Source organism: Amblyraja radiata, chromosome 14 (assembly GCF_010909765.2).
Source record: "Amblyraja radiata isolate CabotCenter1 chromosome 14, sAmbRad1.1.pri, whole genome shotgun sequence".
Classification (NCBI taxonomy): domain Eukaryota; kingdom Metazoa; phylum Chordata; class Chondrichthyes; order Rajiformes; family Rajidae; genus Amblyraja; species Amblyraja radiata.
This window is the reverse complement of record NC_045969.1, coordinates 9,659,590-9,682,414: the sequence shown is the minus strand read 5'-3', so window position 1 is coordinate 9,682,414 and position 22,825 is coordinate 9,659,590.

Here is a 22,825-nt window from a genome sequence, read left to right as displayed (position 1 = left end):
GAGCAGCAGAGAACTATGTTGATTTGCACAAATAGGACTGGCAGCTATGTCCACTCCCCTCCAGACTCTCAATCCAGACATTGCCTCACTTGATGTGCCCCGACATCAACCCCTTTCTCTCCTTCCACACACATCATTTTGTCGTAAGAGAGAATTGCAGATGCTGGTTTAAATCGAAGGTAGACACAAAATGCTGGAGTAACTCAGCGGGTGAGGCAGCATCTCTGGAGAGAAGGAATGGGCGACGTTTTGGGTCTGGACTCCAGAGATGCTGCCTCACCCGCTGAGTTACTCCAGCATTTTGTGTCTACCATCTTTTTGTCCTCTTCCATTCAATCTCATGACTTTTTCAAGCCCGCAACCTATTCTCCCAGCGTACATCACCTCCGTACTCCCTCTGATATCCTGGTTGCTCTTTACTGTGCTCAGCTTTACCTAAGCTACTATTTCAGAACAGAGATATTTTTCCACTGGTATAATGTGATTTATTTCCATTGATTAAGCTAACAACCATAACAGCTGTGCTTTCTATTTACGGTGCTGAAGTCCATCATTTTCACTCGTGTCAAACTCTGAGCGGCATGCTGGCAGAGCGGCAGAGTTGCTGCCTTACAGCTCCAGAGACCCGGGTTCGAAGCCGACTACGGGTGCTGTCTGTACGGAGTTTGTACGTTCTCTCCGTGACCGCGTGGTTTTCCCCCGAGATTTTCGGTTTCCCCCCCCACACAAAGACGTGCAGGTTTGTAGGTTAATAGGCTTGGTATAACCGTAAATTGTCCCCAGTGTGTGTAGGATCGTGTTAGTGTGCGGGGATCGCTGGTCGGCGCGGATTCGGTGGGCCGGAAGGCCTGTTTCCGCGCTGTATCTCTATACTAAATTAAAACGCAATTCTCAGACAATTTGAGAAAATTATTGCACCTCCAGTTCTGGGATGTCTCTGTTCTTGAAGAGACGTCCGCAGTCTCACAGTCAGAGGGGCCCAGGAGGTAATGCAGCATGCCCGCTACACTGTGGCAGGAGATGTGATAGTTTAAACATTGCAAACTCCAAATGCATGGAAAACAGAGAAACATAGAAAATAGGTTTAGGAGTAGGTCATTTGGCCCTTCGAGCCAGCACTGCTATTCATTATGATTATGGCTGATCATCCAGAATCAGTAGCCCTTTCCTGCTTTCTCCCCATATCCCTTGATTCCGTTAGCCCTAAGAGCTGTATCCAACTCTCCCTTGTATACATCCAGTGAATTGGCCTCCACTGCCTTCTGCGGCAGAGAATTCCACAGATTCACAACTCTCTGGCTAAATGGCCTACCCCTTATTCTTAAACTGTGACCCCTGGTTCTGGACTTCCCCCAACATTGGGAGGAGACATCCAACCTACTTAATCTCATTAAGCTGGAAAGAGTGCAGAGAAGATTTACGAGAATATTGCCAGAACTTGAGGGCTTGAGGTTCAGGAAACATTTGGGCATGTTTGGACATTATCCTTGGAGTACAGGAGACTGAGGGGTGATGTTATAGAGGGTAACAGTGCTGAGGGTCTTTTATATCCAAGGATCGTGGAATCGAGAACCTGAGGACAAAGGTTTTATGGTGAGAGGAAAAAGATTTAATCGGAAACTAACGGGCAAATTTTTCACTCAAAGTATGGTGGGCATATTGAAAGAGCTGCCAGAGTAGGTAGTTGAGCCAGATACTATAACAACATTTTAAAGACACTTGGACTCGTACATGGAAAGGGAAGATTTAGATGGATGTGGGCCACACACAGGCAAATAGGACCAGGTTAGTTGAGGCATCTTGGTTGGCATGGATGTGTTGGGCCAAAAGGCCTGTTTCACTGCTATATGACTCTATAACTGTACTTGATAAGAAGATAAACATATGACCAATCTCAAATAGTTACTAATAATTAAAATGTATTAAATAGAAAATGCATTGATATTCATTCTCAGACTGAGGAATTCCAGCTGGCAGCTAATATTCCCAAACCTGCTTCATGACGGCAACTACTCCTGAATTTCATATCTCACAGATAAAGTTCATGTCATAGGAGCAGAATTAGGCCGTTCGGCCCATTGAGTCAACTCCACCATTCAATCATGGCTGATCTATCTGTCCCTCTAACCCCATTGTCCTGCTTTCTCTCCATAACCTTTGACAAACTTACTAATCAAGAGTTTGAGTTTAGTTTATTGTCACATGTACCGAGGTACGGTGAAAAGTTTGGTTGTCTATCAGTCTCCGCTTTATAAATACGCAAAGAAGTGGGCTTCACAGCTGCCTGGCAATGAATTCCACAGATACGCCACCCTCTGGCTAAAGAAATTTCTCCTCATCTCCTTTGTAAAGGTACAAAGTTTCCGAACTGTAGCAGTGTTTATCATGAGGGAATGCAGCGACCACCAAACGTTTGTGGGAGGATTGACCTCACAATTTAGAGTATGTTTTTAGAAAGGGGACCTTCTCCAGTGTTTGGGAGCTGTGCTGGGTCCCACTCAATAGACAATAGACAATAGGTGCAGGAGTAGGCCATTTGGCCCTTCGAGCCAGCACCGCCATTCAATGTGATCATGGCTGATCATCCCCAATCATTGCCCCGTTCCTGCCTTCTCCCCATATCCCCTGGCTCCGCTATTTTTAAGAGCCCTATCTAGCTCTCTCTTGAAAGCATCCAGAGAACCTGCCTCCAACCTGAGGCAGAGAATTCCACTCTCTGTGAGAAAAAGTGTTTCCTCGTCTCCGTTCTAAATGGCTTACTCCTTATTCTTAAACTGTGGCGCCTGACTCCTGGGCTTTTACCCATATCCGGAACTCCAAGCAGTCTGAGGTACTGCTTTATTAGAAGTTGTTTTATCCCCTGAAAGGACTTTGTGTTAAGTAAATACAAAAGTGTTAGGTCTGAGCACTAACCAAGTAAAACATTCAAATGTTGAGACAGCACAGTGGCATAGCAGTAGAATTGTTGCCTCACTGCACCAGAGACCCAGGTTCAATCCGGACCACTGGTACTGTCTGTATGGAGTTTGTACATTCTCCCTGTGACCGCATGGTTTTTATCCGGGTGCTCTGGTTTTCTCCGGCATTCCAAAGACGTGCAGACATGTATGTTAATTGCCCTTTGTAAGTTGCCCCTAGTGTGTAGGATGTGAAACTGGGATAACATAGAACTAGTGTACAAGTAATCATTGGTTGGTGTGGTCTCAGTAGGCCGAAGGGCCTATTTCCACATTGGACCTATAAGCTAAAACTAAAGGACAGAAAGTTCACACACTCAAGGATTGTATCTGTTAATCTTTATTTTTATTTTTATTTCTTACCAAGGTTTAAAATGAGGGGGAGAAAGATTTAATAGGAATCTGAGGGGTAACTTTTTTTACACAAAAGATGGTGGGTGTATGGAACAGGCTGCCGGAGGAGGTAGCTGAGGCAGGGACTATCGCAATGTTTAAGAAACATTTAGACAGGTACATGGATAGGGCAGGTTTGGAGGGATATGGGCAGGTGAGACTAGTGTCGATGGAATATGTTGGTCGGTTCAGGCAAGTTGGTCCAAAGGGCTTGTTTCCACACTGGATGACTCCATGACTCAAGCAGCAGTTTTCCAAATCTCTATCCCCTATCAACATCCACAGGCCAATGAGTAACGTAAAGAGCAACACTGATTGACCCACTGTGATCAGATTGACTTCTCGTTCTGGAAGCGACATCCTGTCCCATGGATGTGGTGTTCGACTATGATTTCCCAATGGAATGAATACAAATGTGACTGGTGTACTTGAAAACAACATTTTAAAAGCTTATTTTCTTCAGGCTGTAAGTTGGTTGAAGAGTGCTGACTTCTTTCAGTCTTCATTAAGAAATGATGCAACTATTTGGTGGATTGTCATACTGATATTAACTGGAAAGCATTTAATGGCTAATTTAATATGTATGGTTACTGTCTATGTTTTGTTTTGTTAGGCTTATTTAAAATACCCTCTATGTTTCCACCAATTTATGTCAAAAGCTCAATAAACCAAATAATTAATTGTCTATCGGTGGAGATTTATTGGCTGTGGAAAGTCCATTTGATCTTACAAAATTCTTAAGGGGTTGGACAGGCTAGATGCAGGAAGAATTTTCCCGATGTTGGGGAAGTCCAGAACAAGGGGTCACAGCTTAAGGATAAAGGGGAAATCTTTTAGGACTGAGATGAGAAACGCATTTTTTACACAGAGAGTGGTGAATCCCTGGAATTCTCTGCCACAGAATGTAGTTGAGGCCAGTTCATTGGCTATATTTAAGAGGGAGTTAGATGTGGCCCTTGTGGCTAAAGGGATCAGGGGGTATGGATAGAAAGCAGGTACAGGATACTGAGTTGGATGATCAGCCATGATCATATTGAATGGCAGTGCAGGCTCGAAGGGCCGAATGGCCTACTCCTGCACCTAGTTTCTATGTTTCTATCAGAAACTTCTTTAAATGCCATCTCATATGCTGTCGATGGAAATATACTGTATTATTTTCTGTCATCTTGAGCAGCAGACATCTGTTTTTAGTGTAGTTATCATTTGCATGCTTTCTGCTCTGCTACTTTGAATCAGGTTAATGATCTTTCATGAGACAGAAATATTGTGTCTGCTTCACCCGCCACAGATGTTCCCTGACCTGCTGAGCACTTTCGGTTTTATTTCCAATTTCCTGCCTCTATAGTTCTTTTATAGAACCGAGGAACTGCAGATAGTGGTTTACCAAGGAAAGAGGCAAAATGTTGGAGTAGCTCTGCGGGTCAGGCAGCATCCCTGGAGAACATGGTTAGGCGACATTTCGGGTCGGGACCCGTCTTCAGACTGAAACTTTTTAGTTTTACCTCAAGCTGCAAGTTATGAAGTTTTATTTATTTTTTTGCTCTGTGGTTAAGAGTCTGACTTTAGAGATCCAGCGCAGAAACTTTGGGCCTTTGGCCCACCGCGCCGACCAGCGATCACCCTGTTCACACTAGCACTGGCCAACACACAAGGGATGATTTACAATTTTACCGAAGCCAATTAACCTACAAACCTGTACGTGTTTGGAGTGTGGGAGGAAACCTGATCACCCGGAGAAAACCCACACGGTCACAGGGAGAATGTTCAAACTCCGTATAGACAGCACCTGTAGTCAGGATCAAACCCGGGTCTCTGGCGTTGTAAGGCAGCAACTCTACCGCTGCACCACCGTGCTGCCCCTGTTTTGCTCAGTCTTTTTATTTATTCTGCTCTTCTGATCCCAATGCAACATCAGATATGGGTTAAAAAACATCTAATGTTAACCCCTGAAATAGGGCGGGGGTCGTTTAATTTAGTTTAGTTTATAGTCACGTGTACCGAGGTACAGTGAAAAGCTTTTGTTGCGTGCTAACCAGTCAGCGGAAAGACAATACATGATTACAATTGAGCCATTTACAGTGTACAGATACATAATAAGGGAATAATGCTAGGTAAAGTGTAAAATCCGATCAAAGATAGTCCGCGGGTCACCAATGAGGTAGTTAGTAGTTCAGGACTGCTCTCTGGTTGTGGTAGGATGATTCAGTTACCTGATAACAGCTGTGAAGGAACTGTCCCTGAATCGGGAGGTGTGCATTTTCACACTTCTATACCTTTGTCCGATGAGAGAGGGGAGAAGAGAGAGAGTGGCCAGGTTGTGACTCATCCTTGATTATGCTGCTGGACTTGCCGAGGCAACATGTCCTGTAACCACCATGTCGGTAAAGATTAATTAGTCCTTTATCATTTGCAGTGTGAGTGCAGCTGAATGAGACCCACTCTTTGACTGCTTGGTGACAGCAGCTGTACTTTGACAGTAGTTTATAGGCCATGAAGCATTTGAACATCCTGTGATTATGAAAGGAGGCAATTCTTATGATTTTCATTCAAAATCATGGGTTGTAGTTCCTTTCATTGACTCTGACAGGAAACTAACATAGGAAGCTAATATGAAATTCATATTTATGCTATTTTAATGACGATGAACAAATAATGTACAGGTTAATTTAAAAAAAAATGCGTTAACAGACTTGGCGAAAGCTTAAGAGTCATACAGCATGGAAACAGGCCATTCGGCCCGCCAAACAGCGATCATCACGTACACTACCACTATCCTGCACGCTAGGGACAAATTACAATTTTTACTGAAGACAATTAAAGGGCCAGTCCCATTTAGATGACTTTTCAGTGGACTGCCTGCGACTGTTAAGTTCCTGGCAGTTGCCTGAAAAACCGGGAACTGGAACAGTGACTGTCAGAGTGGAACACACACACAAACACATTGCAAAGGCAGGGGTCCAGGGAAAGCGGAGGAGCGCTGTCTGTAATTCACACGGCGCAAAGCCAAGGTGATACAGACACACACCCCGATGAACAGGAAGATTAAGACGGCGGGCATAGTGTACGGTAAGTCCTTTAAAAGGAGGGGGGAGGGGAGGGGAGAAGGGGGGAAAAGGGGGCAGAGGGAGAAGAAGGAGGGAGAAGGAGTGGAGGCACGTTTAAGAACCCAGACAACTTTCAATAAGACAGAGATACACAGCTGTGACGTTTGGCGGGCATTTAACATTACCGGTCGGTTATCCTTGGCTCTGAAAACTCGTGCATATTTTTTTCCCCCCAATGAAATGACCGGTCAGCAAAAGCGATTAACTAAATTTACATAAGATTACATCGACTACCTACAACTACATGGCGACCCCACTACAACTGCACCTACGGGATTATCGATTTTCTCCATGGCGACCAATATTTGGTTGCAGAAACGTTTTCAACATGTCGAAAATTTGCACAGACAGTACCCGCAGTCAGGATCAAACCCAGGTATCTGGCACTATAAGGCCGCAACTCTACCGCTGTGCCACTCTACCACCCTGAGAGCTTATTCCACAGCTTTATTCACCTATAAGTGAACAGATTCATTGCAAATTTGCTTAATTCTCATCATACTAATCCTGGCACATTCCATCACTCGGTATCACACATTAATCTCCCTCTTTGCTGCCGTTTAGAGTGATTGTCACTAATTTTCTCTACACACCTCCAAAATGTTGAGTTATTTAGTTCACACACAATTTTGCTAGTACATCTGGGAAGGTTGTTTGAGGTTTTTATAGAATCACAGAAAGGTGAAAGCCCAGAGGAGTCTATTCAGCCCATTGAGTGCATGCTATCTCTTTGCAAGAACAATTTAGCCAGTCCCACTGCCCTGCAAAGGTCATGCAGAGATCAAGATGTGACCCCCTCACCCATGTGTCAAAGGTCACATTTACTCCAAAACGTTATGAAGCCAAAAGTGCTCTGATCAGAAAAATGGACTGCAATCTAGTAGAGAATTAACAGCAAACTATTTAACCTTGTAAGCATTACTGCATTACTGACCAAGATCACTGCTTGATATAACAGATTTTCACGTAAGATTAAGGTCAGTTTAAGAATATAAATCGCTAAACACCTAGGAAGTTAATTTACTCATGAACCTGTGGAAACAAAGATGCTGGTTTATGAGTTAAGTATGGTTTATTACCACGTGTACCCAGGTACAGTGAAAAGCTTTTGTTGAATGCTAACCAGTCAGCCGAAAGACATCACATGATTACAATCGAGCTGTCCACTGTGTGTAGATACATGATAAAGGGAATAATGTTTGATGCAAGATAAACTCCAGTAAAGCACGATCAAAGATAGTCCGAGGGTTTCCAATGAGGTAGATAGTAGCTTAATGAGGTAGACTGCAGTTTATATCAAAGAAAGGTATAACGTCTGTGTGAAGAAGGGTCCCGACCCAAAACGTCACCTATTCATTTATCTCCGGAATGCTGTCTGACCCGCTGAGTTACTCAATCACTTTCTGCCCATCTTCACACGAGAAGCTGTTTGTAGAGGAAACCACGTGCTTTAAACAGGCTCACAAGGGACACAAAAGCAACTCGCAAACAATGGGGGTTTTTTTTTGAAGTGCGATCGCTGTTTTAGTGCACGACATCTGACTGCCATTTTGCATCCAACACATTTCCACAAGTAGCCATGTGATAATGACATAATCACTTTCAATGAAAGCTGTCTGCAACGCAGAGGCTGTGAAGTATGGTGTCTGGGGTGCAAAGATTCTTGATTAATACGGGTGTCAGCGGTTACAAGGGGGAAGGAAGAACAATGGGCTGGAGAAGGAAAGATTGATCAGCCTTGATTGGATGACGGAGTAGACTTGATGGGCCGAATGGCCTGATTCTGCTCCGATGAGTTATGAACTTATAAAGCAGTATGTGCTGGTACATCTAACCAGGAAGAAAGTGGCCAACACAACACAACAGTCTGAAGAAGGGTCTCGACCCAAAATGTCACCCATTCCTTCTATCCAGAGACGCTGCCTGTCTCGCTGAGTTGCTCCAGCATTTTGTGTCTATTGTTGGTGTAAACCAGCATCTGCAGTTCCTTCCAACACAACTCTTCCATTATCGTAAATTCCTTGCCAGTATAAGTGTAAATTCCTTACCTGTGTAGGTATTTTCAACCTTGTAGCGATGGCACTGGATAAAATTTCCCATCACTTCTGGAAATAAATGTCATGGAATTCATTAAACCACGTGAAGAGCAGACAGGGCCTCAGTTCAACATCTCACCTGTCGGCACAGTCAGTCAAATTGATGTGTTTAAGCATAATATTGGGGTGGGGAGATTGCAACCTTCACGTGGTCCACCCTGCTTCGACTAATGCAATCAACCCGGTGTGCGCAATCAAATAAGATCAAATAGAACAAGTTGTCCAGCAACTTTAGGCTGTGCACGCCATACGCAAGAAGAAGAAGAAGCATAATGTTGCATCCCATACTGCAAAGCAGAGAGAGCTAACAAGGAACCATTGCTGATAGCACATTTGGAACAGTAGATGAAGAAGCAAAGAACTGCAGGTGCTGGTTTAATATCATTTACAAATGCAGAAACAGCGTTTTATTCCAGAGGCTTAAGCATTGATGTATTGATGTGGCAGCTCAGCGGCGCAGCGGTAGAGTTGCTGCCTTACAGTGCCACAGACTCTGGTTCGATCCTGACTACGGGTGCTGTCTGTACGGAGTTTGTACGTTCTCCCTGTGACTGCGTGGGTTTTCTCCGGGTGCTCCGGTTTCCTCCCACATCCGAAAGACGAACAGGTTTGCAGGTTAATTGGCTTCTACAAATTGTAAATTGTCCCTCGTGTGTAGGATAGTGCTGGTGAACGGGGTGATCGCTGGTCGGCGCGGACAGGGAGGGCTGAAGGGCCAGCGTCCACGCTGTATCCCGAAAGAAAAGTAAAGTCTTAAAATGTAAATTGTGAAGATCAGTGATCCAGTTTTGAGTCATGTGCAAACTTCTTCCACCGTGAATGCTTACCCTTTACTCCCACTCTCTGCGTTCCTGCCAAACATGATTTGAGCTTTGGAAATCTCTGCTGACAATTCATTATTATACGCTTCTTTTCAAGATGTATCCTTTTGTTTCGTAGGGGTTCTATTATTCTTCCTACCATCAAAGTATAGCTGACTGCTCTATAATTCCCTTGATGTATTTTATCCTCCTTAAATGTAGGTGTCATTTCAGCAATCCACCCATATTCTGCACCACCTTTTTCTCAAGAGTTTACATAGTCATCGAGCCTGTACAACACAGAAATAGAATCTTCATCCACCAATTTGCTGCTGATATTCGAGTATCCATCCATTCTAAACATATTTTCTAGTACATAGAAACATAGATAGAAACATAGAAAATAGGTGCAGGAGTAGGCCATTCGGCCCTTCGAGCCTGCACCGCCATTCAATATGATCATGGCTGATCATCCCATACCTGCCTTCTCTCCATATCCCCTGATACCTTTAGCCACAAGGGCCACATCTAACTCCCTCTTAAATATAGCCAATGAACTGGCCTCAACTACCTTCTGTGGCAGAGAATTCCAGAGATTCACCACTCTCTGTGTGAAATCTCTCTACATGAGTCTGGGCAATCAATTCAAGTACTGGCCTTTGTCCAACCATCTACGTAGCAACACTCCCCTCTCCACCTGTATCAACCTATTACCCGCCAGGCTTTGTGCTACCCCTCCTCTCCTCCAGCTTTCTTCCCCCACCCCGACAATCAGTCTGAAGAGGATCCCAACTCAAAGCGCCACCTTAGTTTAGTTTAGAGATACAGTGGGATCAGGCCCTTCGGCCCTCCGAGTTTGTGCCGACCAGCGATCCCCGCACATTTACACTATCCCAGACACATTAGGGACAATTTACAATTTTACCAAGTCAATTAACCTACAAACCTGTACGTCTTTGGAGAATAGGAGGAAACTGTAGATCCCAGAAAAAACCCACGCAGGTTTTGGAGAGAACGTACCAATGTAGTCAGGATCGAACCTGGGTCTGTGGCGCTGTAAGGCAGCAACTCTACCGCTGCGTCACCATTGTTTGACCTGTTTAGTTACTCCAGCACTTTGTGTCTGTGTGACAGCATCTGCAGTTCCTTGTTTCTCCTCATCTAGATACTTCGTAAATGTTAATTTTTTCCTCAGATCCCCTGTAAACCTCCAATCCTTAACTTGATCCCATGCCCTCTTGCGTCATATACTACTGCTATGAGGTTTCCTACTATCTACCCCATAAGTCAGGTCGGGGGGGGGGGGAGTTCCCCCCGCCACGGGTACCATGTAATCCCGTGCCACCTGCTCCATGGTCGTCGACTAAACCGTCTCACCAACCTGGTTTACCAGGTGAGGAGGGGGCTGCGGACCCCCGGCAGGACCAAAAAACAAGACCTGTCAAAGGGCGGATGAGCTCCTAGTGAGCCAATGACCATCCACACTTCAGTAGAAGTTGCGATCACTGTCGTACATAGCATGGTAAGGCACCGTACCCGTTGATGTTTTTAGCGATGACCATACCCCATCTGTGCCTTGGACGACAGATGGCACAATGGGCTAAGTGTTCGGCTGGCAACCGGAAGGTAGCCGGTTCGAATCCCGCTTGGAGTGCATACTGTCGTTGTGTCCTTGGGCAAGACACTTCACCCACCTTTGCCTGTGTGTGAATGTGTGTGAATGTGTGTGAGTGATTGGTGGTGGTCGGAGGGGCCGTAGGCGCAGAATGGCAGCCACGCTTCCGTCAGTCTGCCCCAGGGCAGCTGTGGCTACAGAAGTAGCTTACCACCACCGAGTGTGACTGAGGAGTGAATGAATAATGCGATGTAAAGCGCCTTGTGTATTAGAAAGGCGCTATTTAAATCCCATCCATTATCATTATTATTATTATTATTATTATTATTAATGTTTTTGTACCATTGTTAGGCTTCCCCTCAGCCTTTTCCATTCCAAGGAAAACAAACCCAACCTATCTGGCCTCTTCATAACTCGTGGCGCTGTGGAAGTGTTGCTGCCTTACAGCGTCAGAGGCCAATTTACTGGATGTATTCAAGAGAGAGCTATTTGGGCTAACAGAATCAAGGGATATGGGGAGAAAGTTGGAACAGTGTACTGATTTTGGATGATCAGCCATGATCATATTGAATGGCGGTGCTGGCTCGAATGGCCAAATTGCCTACTCTTGCGCCTATTTTCTTTGTTAGAGACCTGGGTTCGATCCTGACTAACGGGTCCTGTCTGTACGGAGTTTGTACGTCCTTCCGTGACTTGCGTGGGCTTTCTCCAGGAGCTTCGGGTTTCCTCCCAAACTCCAAAGACGTACAGGTTTGTAAGATGTTCAAGAAGAAACCGCAGATGCTGGAAAATCGAAGGTAGGCAAAAAAGCTGGAGAAACTCAGCGGGTGCGGCAGCATCTACGGAGCGAAGGAAATAGGCAACGTTTCGGGCCAAAACCCTTTAGGAAATAGGAAATAGGCAACGTTTTGGGCCGAAACCCTTTGGGTTTCAGCCCGAAAAGTTGCCTATTTCCTTCGCTCCATAGATACTGCTGCACCCGCTGAGTTTCTCCAGCATTTTTGTCTACCTTGCAAGCATAACTGTTCTGTGCGATTACCGTTAAAACCATTTTATATTGGTGACTGCTATGGAAAAAAGCTAATCTGTTCACAATTGCCACTTGAGATCGACAAGGTCAAATTTTAGAATTAAATTTTTTATTCAGTTGCATGCTCTCAAAGTCACGTTGGAATGGTCATTCATTGCCTATTTCCTTCGCGCCATAGATGCTGCCGCACCCGCTGAGTTTCTCCAGCATTTTTGTCTACCTCAGGTTTGTGAGATAATTGGCTTGGTAAAATTGTACATTGTCCCTAGTGTGTGTAGCATAGTGTTACTGTGCGGTGATCGCTGCTAGGTGCGGACTCGGTGGGCCGAAGGGCCTGATTCTGCTATGTATCTCTAAATTAAACTAAACTAAACATTTCCTGCAATGTGGCAGCCACAACTGCACACAATACTCCAGCTGTGGCTGATCAATGCTTGAAAAGCCTTCCCCATATCCTCCTTGCTTTAATGTTCAATGTCCTGCATCTACAGAAGGCAAGAATTCAGTCAACGCTGTAATCTGCCTGTGCTGCCACCTACAGGGATTCTTGGAGTGATACAGCAAGGTTCCCTCATTGCCATTCATTGTGTGAGGTACCAGATATGTCAGATTAGCTTGGTTTTACGGAATGCAGAATCAGTATTCCAATCAATTGTTCTGATTGATATATCAGTAAAATTGTTTGTACTTTATATCCCATAATAATTTCATAGATTCTCTCTGATTTTGTCTTTATTTTACTTGTGTCTTAGTATTTTCCTCTTATCATTCACTATGGTATCTCTCCACTCAAATCTCATCCTTTTGCATAGAACTGGCCTTTCGGCCCACAATGTCTGTGCCGAAAATGATGCCAAGATAAACTGATCTCATCTGCCTGCACGTGACCCTTCTTCCTCCATTGCCTACACCTGCCTGTCTAAAAGCCTCTAAAACGGCACTATTGTACCTTAATGCTTGCCTCTTTCCTTGCTCTGGGCTGTTCCGTATCCAACAGGATGCCCCAGTTGTACTTGGTTGTCCTCAATGTGGTTGGCATGACCTACACCAAACTCCCAAAATGAACCATACCGTGCTTTGTCAAGGGATGGATTACTATACGGACTGAGGAAAAGATTCCCAGATGTGTTCAAAGCACCCTTAAGTAATTGCAACATCCCAACTGATGCATGGGAAACTGCACAGAATGGAGAAAGGGTATTTGGGATGTTATTAGGAATTAGCAGAAGGACTCAAGCATCTCACAAACTACCCAGTGTAGAAAGGATGCTAGTTTATACCTGCAAAGTACACTTGTAACTCAGCTTTCCTACCTCTAGTCCCTCCCCTCTATTCTCAATCTGAAGAAGGGTTCTGACCCGAAGCATCACCCATCCCTTCTCTCCAGAGATGCTGCCTGACCCGCTGAGTTACTCCAGCACTTTGTGTCTATCGTCATCACAAACAATCCACTTCTCCCCTCCTTCAACATCTTCCTATCCATCCGGGCAAGAGTTTGCGATTTTGATATTGGCCCCATTCGCTGCCTGATAGAACCAGAGGTCATAGCCTCAGGATAAAAGGACGTTACTTTAGGAAGGAGATGAGGAGGAATTTATTTCGTCAGAGGGTGGTGAATCTGTGGAATCCATTACCACAGAATGCTGTGGTGGCCAAGACAATGGATATTTTTAAGGCAGAGATAAATAGATTCTTGGTTATTATGGGTGTTTGAGGTTAAGGGGACAAGGGGTTAAAATGGGAAGATAGATCTGCGATGATTGAATGGCGGAGTAGACTTGATGGGCCGAATGGCCTAATTCTGCTCCTAGAACTTGTGAATTCATGAATATCCCCAAAACCATGGTATAAGTAAGTCACGTTTGACCTTTAGAAGCTCCCAAGGAGAAGGTGAAAGACTGTACATCATGTCCTGTTCTTTCCTCAAAGTAAAATATATTTTTCATAGACTCCATTCAATGTTGTTTTAAATGTTTCACAGTGTCGTTCAACATCACAGTTTGCCAATGTTGTTGCCATTATTAACTTGCCAATATTCTCAGCATTTCAACCAGTTGGCTTTCATCATGGGCAGGGTAGGACTTTATTTCTGGGAGCGCAGAAGACAAAGGGGCGATCTTATAGATGTGTATAAAATCATTCCTTCTCCCCAGAGATGTTGCCTGTCCCGCTGAGTTACTCCGGCTGTCACCCATTCCTTCTCTCCAGAGATGCTGCCTGTCCTGCTGAGTTACTCCAGCTTTTTCTGCCTATCTAAAGGAATCAAGAACCAGGGGACATAGTTTTAAGGTGAGAGGGGAAAGATTTAATAGGAGCCCGAGGGGGGATTACGTTTACCCATTAGTGAGTATGTTTGTTTGTAGGTATATTGATATATGCAAGTATATTGGTGTGTGAGTAGGTATGCATATACACTTATGTATATTCTCTATATAAAATGCAGAACCAAATTAAAAAACTGGTTTTGTTTTGATTGGATTAACTTCTTGCTTGAAAGCATTCAACCTTTCTGAGCTGATGTGGATGTCATTTCAAGGCCAGCACACATGTGATCAATAAAACTTACAATAAAATTAAACTCTACAGCATTTTTATTACTTCCAATGACTCGGGATACTTGCTGTGACCTATTGCACTTGCAATGAATTCCACTCTATTTGTCTGCAGATAGCATCCAGATGCACTTTCTGTCAGTTAATGTAATATGTGTTGAGCGGATTTTCATGCATTTTTATGGTATTAGAAAAATGTTGATACTTATTTTTGTACTCAAACTGTCGGGCATCAGTGGAATATTTTTCCTACATCCTCACTTGCCAATACCAAGCTCTCCCTTCTCTGGGGAACAAAACCTCACATTACATTGCCTTTAGATTTAGTATTAGCTTTATTGTTGTACAGTGAAATGATTTGTTTTGCATGCTGTTCAAACAGATCAAATGTACCATGCGTAATACAATGCCTAACTCAAGGACACTGCGGGAGGTACAGAGGGCAGAATAGTTCTCAGCTTTGTAGCGCATTGGTAGCGCATCTATTCCTTAGATCAAGTCCAATATCCTCAAGAGGTGAATTGGACAGTACCCTAGCTAATGGAAGGACTGTTCCGAAGCTTGATAAGAGGATGAAAGAAGTTGTTCCAGTCCGGTGGAGTGCGCTTTCAAGCTTCTGCACCTTCTGCCAGACAGGGGCAGCTGGAAGAAGGAATGACCGTGCAAGGGACCAGTCATAGATAATAATAATAATAATAATAATAATAATAATAATAATAATAATAATAATAATAATAATAATAATAAACACTTTATTGGTCCCCTCAGGGAATAGAGTGATACAGTGTGGAAACAGGCCCAAGTTGCCCACACCGGCCAACATGTCCCAGCTACACTAGTCCCACCTGCCTGCGCTTGGTCCATATCGCTCCAAACCTGTCCTATCCATGTACCTGTCCAACAGTTTCTTAAACGTTGGGATAGTCCCAGCCTCAACGACCTCATTTCGCAGCTCGTTCCATACACCCACCACTCTTTGTGTGAAGTCTTTGATTATGTTGGCTGTTTTTCCAAGGCTGCATGAGACGTAGATGGAGTCAATGGGTGGGGAGTCTGATCTGTGTGAAGGACTTGGCTACATCTACAACTATGACTCTCAGCAATGTATTGGGCAGAGCTGTAACCAATTCATTTATCCAGTGCATATTTGAGTAAAGGGAACAGGTCACTGCCCATGAAAAGCGACTGTGTCCTTTGGAATACGGGTGTTGCGGGTGTCTGATGTTTATTGACTCTAATTGCAGTTCAGCTAGACTGGTGGAGCCACTGCACTGAGATGCTGGTGCAGAGGGCCATTAAATAAAAGCTTCCAGGATTTCAATCCAGCTAGGATAAAAGAACAATGATAATTGCCAATTTTAGGATCTCTTCAAAAACCAGCATGATGGTGCAGCTGTAGAGTTGCTGCCTTAACATCGTCAGACACCCGGGTTCGATCCTGACTATGGGTGCTGTCTGTACGAAGTTTGTACGTTCTCCCCGTGACCTGCGTGGGTTTTCTCCGGGTGCTCCGGTTTCCGCCCACACTCCAATGACATATGGGTTTGTAGGTCAATTGGCTTGGTAAAATTGTAGAAAGTCCCTAGCGTGTGTAGGATAGTGTTTAGTGTGCGGCGATCGCTGGCTGGCGCGCACTCAGTGGGCCGAAGGGCCTGTTTCCGTGCTGTATCTCTAAACTATGATAAAAGAATGATGATTTGTGACAAGTTTACGACCTCTTCAAAAAACCTGTCCCAGAATCTGAAGCAATTTGTACCAGGAGAGGTCTAGAGGGATACGGGCCACAAGTGGGCATACGGGACTAGCTTAGATGGGGCATCTTGGCTGGCGTGGGATTAGGCTAAAGGCCTGTTTCTGTGCCGTATGTCACAATTACTCTATGTCCTGATCTCTCCAGGCATTTAATTTGTGCAGAATTATCATGTTCCAACAGTTGATGATGAAAACTTAATACGTGAACAATGTTGGCTTTCACCAGCAGATGGCAGGATCAGTCCATAACATGGGCTCCATCCAACAGCCTGATGACAGGATGATTAGTGGTGATCGCTGGAGTTATTATTAAACCACCAAACTGCAATGATCTGGAATCTATTACATCAACAGCCAGTGCAATCAGATTCAATAGCGACCATTGAAAGGCCATCAGATATTTAAACCAGAGGTTAAGGAGCGCCACGCACTATATTTTCCAGAACGTCCCAAACCCAATGGAGGATCTCTGAAGTTGTTAATGTTGTACTTCCTGCCAAGGAAGGTCCTGGAGAGCGCCACAGAGCCGCGCACGAGCGGACCTAGTGGACAGGTGAGGAGAGGCCAAGGAAAGGCGGTCAGATTGGGCCAAGCCACCGAGAACAAAGAGGGGGATGGGGGTCGCAAAGAACAAAGAAGGACCCAGTGGTGGGGTGGGGGAGGCACAAGAACAAAGATGTATCAACATGATTCTCATGTGTACTTTTGTGACTTTGTTTGCGTCAGAAAGGTGATGACTCGTTGTGTATTGTATGCAAAAACAAAGAATGTCAAAGCACCTCGGAACGTGTGACAATGGAAACATAGATAAAAGGTGCAGGAGTAGGCCATTCGGCCCTTCGAGCCACCATTCAATATGATCAAGGCTGATCAACCAATATCAGTACCCCGTTCCTGCTTTGTCCCCATATCCCTTGATTCCGTTACCCAAAGAGATAAATTTAAAGGCCCTGGCCCACTTTCCCGAGTTACTCACGAACTCTCCCGAGTTTTCCCCTTGATTCGAACTCTGGGAATGTCGGAGAATGTCCGTAGCGAGTCCGTAGGAGTCCGTGAATATTTCGTAGCGACTCGTAATGCCAGCCGTAGGAACTCGGGGCATCAGGTAAGTCGGGAAGTTTTTTCAACATGTTGTAAAATGTCCATAAGTTAAACAAAAATAGCCCCGAGTACCTACAAATGGCTATTACCATAATTATCCGAGTTCGAATCAGGGGGAAAACTCAGGATAAAGTATCATCAAATTGAATAGTGTGGAACCAATCACTTTGCTCATGGAAAGCACTTCGCACATCCCTCAATGGGACTGTGATCTGATTATCTGTTTCTGTGATGTTAGTTCAGGAAGCTATATTGGCCAGGATACCGAGAGTGGCTTCCCCACTTTGAAACAGTCCGTGGGATTCCTTGTGTTCTCCTGAGATGCCAACGGTCATTCTATTCAACATTTCACTTGGAAAGGCCAATCCCCGACTCGAGATACAGCGACGAAACAGACCAATCGGCCCACCGAGTCCGTGCCGACACACTAACACTATCCTACGCAAAAAAGGAAAATGTACAATTTTACCAAAGCCAATGAACCTACAAACCTGTATATCTTTGGAGTGTGGGAGGAAACCGGAGCTCCCGGAAAAAACCCACGCGGTCACACGGAGAACGTCGACCAGCGATACCCACATATTAAAACTATCCTACACACACTAGAGACACTTTACATTTATGCAAGCCAATGAACCTACAAACCTGTACGTCTTTAGAATGTGGGAGGAAACCGAAGATCTCGGAGAAAACCCACGTGGTCACAGGGAGAACGTATAAACTCCGTACAGACAGCACCTGGAGTCGTGATCGAACCTGGGTCTCTGGCGATGTAAGCGCTGTAAGGCAGCAACTCTACTGCTGCACCACCATGCCGCCCAAGTGTTGGATTAGACGTCTGTGCTTGAGGTTTGGGGCGGTGGCGAGTCAGTCTGGTTATTCCCACCACCAGTCATATCTTCCAATCATCCCATTGAAGCCATACCCATTTAGAGAGCAATCCCATTTCCCCATTAGTTTTCCCTGTCATTTACTATCCCCACAATGATCTCCAGGTTCAGGAATAACTTCTGCCCAATAAACCGAACACTACGAACACCAAATAAACTTTGATCTACGAACTGTCTTGGTTGCACTCGGGACTTTGTTGCTTTTGTTTTGTTCAGCATCATATTGGGTTTTTTTTATTGAACTCCATTTTTTTGTTTGTTTTTTAATGTTATCTATTGAGTGTTGTGTTTCCAAACCTGTTGTGCTGCTGCAGGTACGAATTTTATTGTTCCGTTTCGGTACATATAATAATTAAACACTCTTGACTCTCTCTTCATAGGTTCCAGGAGAAGAATTAGGCCACTCAGCCCATCAAGTCTACTCCGCCATTCAATCATGGCTGATTTATCTCTCCCTCTCTGCCCCATGCTCCTGCCTTCTCCTCATAACCCTGACACCTTAACCCCATAACCTCTTGACTCTAGAACTCCCTACAGATTCTACCATTTACCTATGCTCCAGAGGCAATTTGCAGAGCCATTTCATCTACCAATCTGCAAAAAACTCTGGGCCAACTGGAGGAAACCAATGCAGTTACAGGGAGCATGTGCAAACTCCGTACACATAGCACCAGAGGTCAGGATTGAACATGGAACCCCCGAGCTGTGAGGCAGCCCTTCTGCTAGTTGTGCCACTGTGCCACATGTAAATTAGCAATAATCTGTATTTATTACAAAACATGCAAGGAATGCAGAAACACGTAACTGCAGATGCTGGTTTACAAAAAAAGACAGTGTCCAGAGATGCTGCCTGACTCATGAGTTACTCCAGCTTTTTGTGTCTATCTTTGCTTTAAGAAGATGCTTTCAAGAGAGGTGGAAAGGTGGGCATTAATGGTGGAATGGATCAATGGAGCTGAATGGGTTATTTCTGTAGAAAGACACAAAAAGCTGGAGCAACTCAGGCGGCATCTCTGGCGAGAAGGAATGGGTGACGTTTTGGGTCAAGACCCTTCTTCAGACGGGTTAGGGATAAGGGAAACGAGAGATATTGATGATGATATAGAGAGATAAATGAATGAAAAAATATGCAAAAAAGTAACGATGGTAAGGGAAACAGGCCATTGTTAGCTGTTTGTTGTGTGTAAACGAGAAGCTGGTGCAACTTGGGTGGGGGAGGGATGGAGAGTGAGGGAATGTTAGGTTCTTTCTGGGCTTGGGACTCTTCAAGGGTGTGTTGGTTGTGATCAGTATGGACACCCTTGGATCCCTATTGAAAACTCATGAGCCACCATGGAGGGAAGTGCATGAACAGCCAGCTCAGTTTCGGAGTGAGTCACTTCTGCCAGTTGTGGAAAATCTGCCCCCGCTTTTCATTCATATTGAGAACAACACTATAATTAGTCAAGTCTTAATGTAGAAACAAGGAACTGGAGATTCTGGTTTGCACAGAAAGACATAAAGTGCTGGAGTAACTCAGTGGGCCAGGCAACATCACTTGTCACGGCATCAGTCAACTTAGATTTAGACCCAGGCGGGAAGTAAAATCTCTCGCGCAAAGAATTTGACTGAATTAAAGAGTGTGCGGGCAGTTTATCTAAAGAAACAAGTCCCAATTCACAGTATACATCAGGTCAAGTTTGCAGCACAAGAGACCTTGTGTCAGGGGTTATGGGGAGAAAGTAAAAGAGAATGGGGTTGAGAGGAAAAGATAGATCAACTATGATTGAATGGCGGAGCAGACTTAATGGGCCGAATGGCCTAATTCTGCTCCTGGAACTTACAGTATGAACCTCCTTTAGCAAGAGCACTGATAGTGGAGAAAAACATGCAGTGTCCACTTTTATCTGAAGCTTAAGCTTTCAAATTAATCAGAAGAATAATATCAGGTAATAATTTAAAAAATGAACTCCTTACTTTGCTAGATATTGGCAGAAGATTAATTTAACCCACACTACATTTCTCTCTTCGCCATTTTAGCAGAGCAGTTAAAGCTCGGGTTAGCCTGTAACACAATGAGGAATATTGACAACTGTGTTAAGTGTTATCTGCGACTGTGCCACATCCTTATTTCCAAATAATTGGTGCATATATGGCTTGTATGAGATGTTACTAGATCAGTGTTAAGGGCCTGTCCAACGAGCATGCGACCTGCATGCGGCAAGCGCGACCAAACCGGAAGCGGGGCCGCGCGGGGACCACGCGGAGGTCGAGTGATCCCCGTACAGGGCCGGTCCCACCAGCATGCGCCTGCATGCGGCGAACGCGACCAAACCGGAAGCAGGGACCGCGCGGAGGACGAATGAGTGACGTGAAGTTTGAGCGAAGTCCGCGGGATGTTCGCTCGTGACGTACGCCGTCAAGACGCTGTGCACGCCCGTCGAGGCGGTGCGTACGGCGTCGAGGCGGCTGCAGGCCTGCAGGCCGTTGCCGCGTGGAATTTTTGAACACGGTCAGTTTTTCGTAGCCCCGTGCGATGTCGAGATCAGCTCCGCACAACTCCATACGGCTCCGGCGATCGAAGTGGGACCTGCCCCGCGAGGCCGTACGGCTCAAGCAACCACGTTAGGTCGCGCTTGCCGCATGGAGTCACATGCTCATGGGACAGGCCCTTTCGGGTGGCACAGTGGTGCAACGGTAGAGTTGCTGCCTTACGGCGCCAGAGACCCAGGTTCGATCCTGACAATGGGTGCTGTCTGTATAGAGTTTGTACACTCTCCCTGTGACCCTGTAGGTTTTCTCCAGGTGCTCCGGTTGCCCACCACCAAAGACGCACATGTTTGTAGATTAACTGGCTTTGGTAAATTGTGAAAAGGTTGCAAAATTGCCCCTAGTGTGTGTGGGGCAAAGGAGATAGTGCGGTTAGAGAGTCGATACAGGAGGGAGGGATTTTGATTTCTGTGGCATTGCAAGCATTTATGGATCGATTAGTGTACAGTGTGATGGTTGTCCAGTGCAGACTCGGTGGGTCGAAGGGCCTGTTCCTGCACTGTATCTCTAAAGTCTAATGCCTGAAAGTGTTTCACTCTGTACTTTATGGGCTGCCTAGTTTAGCTTCACTCCCTATCTTTTCAACGTAACTTGTATCTTGATAGCAGCGAGTAGATTGGAAATGTTTGGGGTTGAAGGTAGTTAAACAGCTGGGGGATGGATGGTCGTAGGAGGATAATGCACACTTTGTTCTGGAAAATACCAGCAGTGGGGCCAAGAGGCAAAGGCACAAATTGAGTTTTACAATTTACATTACAAGTCAAACATTTCTCTATCCTTATATTCTGGCCCCACGGAACAGTTATTGTGTTGTTACATTAATAAAGAAATTGGAAGTACATACTGGTGCCACTGAATTCATCCTGAAAACTACACGCGTCAAAAATTAATATATCAATAATATAACAGGAGGGACAGCAACATACAACAACATTTCAATGGCAAAAATAAATGAATGTTAAATGGAGTTTTACCAGGCTGACATTGGAATTACAGATTAAATTACATGGTGCGACTGAAAGGATTAACATTATATTGCCTGTAATTTAGAGGCTTTAGAGGTGATTATATCGAAGTTTCAAAGTTTAGAAGGGAAACACTGAGAGGCCAGAGAGAAGTTATTTCTATTGGTTGGCGATATGAGACCTGGAATACTATCTAAAACCTGGGCGTTAGAGAGTGGCCAAGAAATACAAACTAAATGCAGAAGAAATTTGGAACTCGCCAATTGGTAATTGATGCTCAGTCAAATATTAATTTTAATTAGATAGACACAAAATGCTGAAGTAACTTAACGGGCCAGGCAGCATCTCTGGATAGAAAGAATGGGTGACGTTTCAGGCCTAGACCCTTCTTCAGACGTCTTCAGACTTCTGTTTATTTTTCTGAATTACTCCAGATTTTTTTGTCTATCTTCAGTCTAAGCCTGTGTCTGCAGTTCCTTCCGACACATAATTTAAAATGTTAAGTTCACAGGTTTGTGTAAAAACTAGAAATTATTAAGGAATTGGAGAAAAGGGAGATACTTGGAAGCAATAATGTCAGTATTACTCACAGATTCACATTCTAGTAAGTACAGAAATAAGAGGATAGAGCTAATGAATGTATAGATAGAGAGTTAGTTTAGGAGGGAGGCCATTCGATTTCTGGGGCATTGGAGCTATTTTATGGTGCGTGGGACTTCGTAGTAGCCAGTATGAAGTAGCCATTTAGCTTAACTCAGTATGTTAGTAACTCAGCTATATTTAAGAGGGAGTTAGATGTGGCCCTTGTGGCTAAAGGGATCAGGGGGTATGGAGAGAAGGCAGGTACAGGATATTGAGTTGGATGATCAGCCATGATCATATTGGATGGCGGTGCAGGCTCGAAGGGCCGAATGGCCTACTCCTGCACCTATTTTCTATGTCTATGTTTATGTTATAACTATAACCAGTTACCTTTAAATTTTATCTGCCTGTAATTATGTGGGTGGGATTTATACGTAGTCTGAGGCGTGTTTGTGGCTG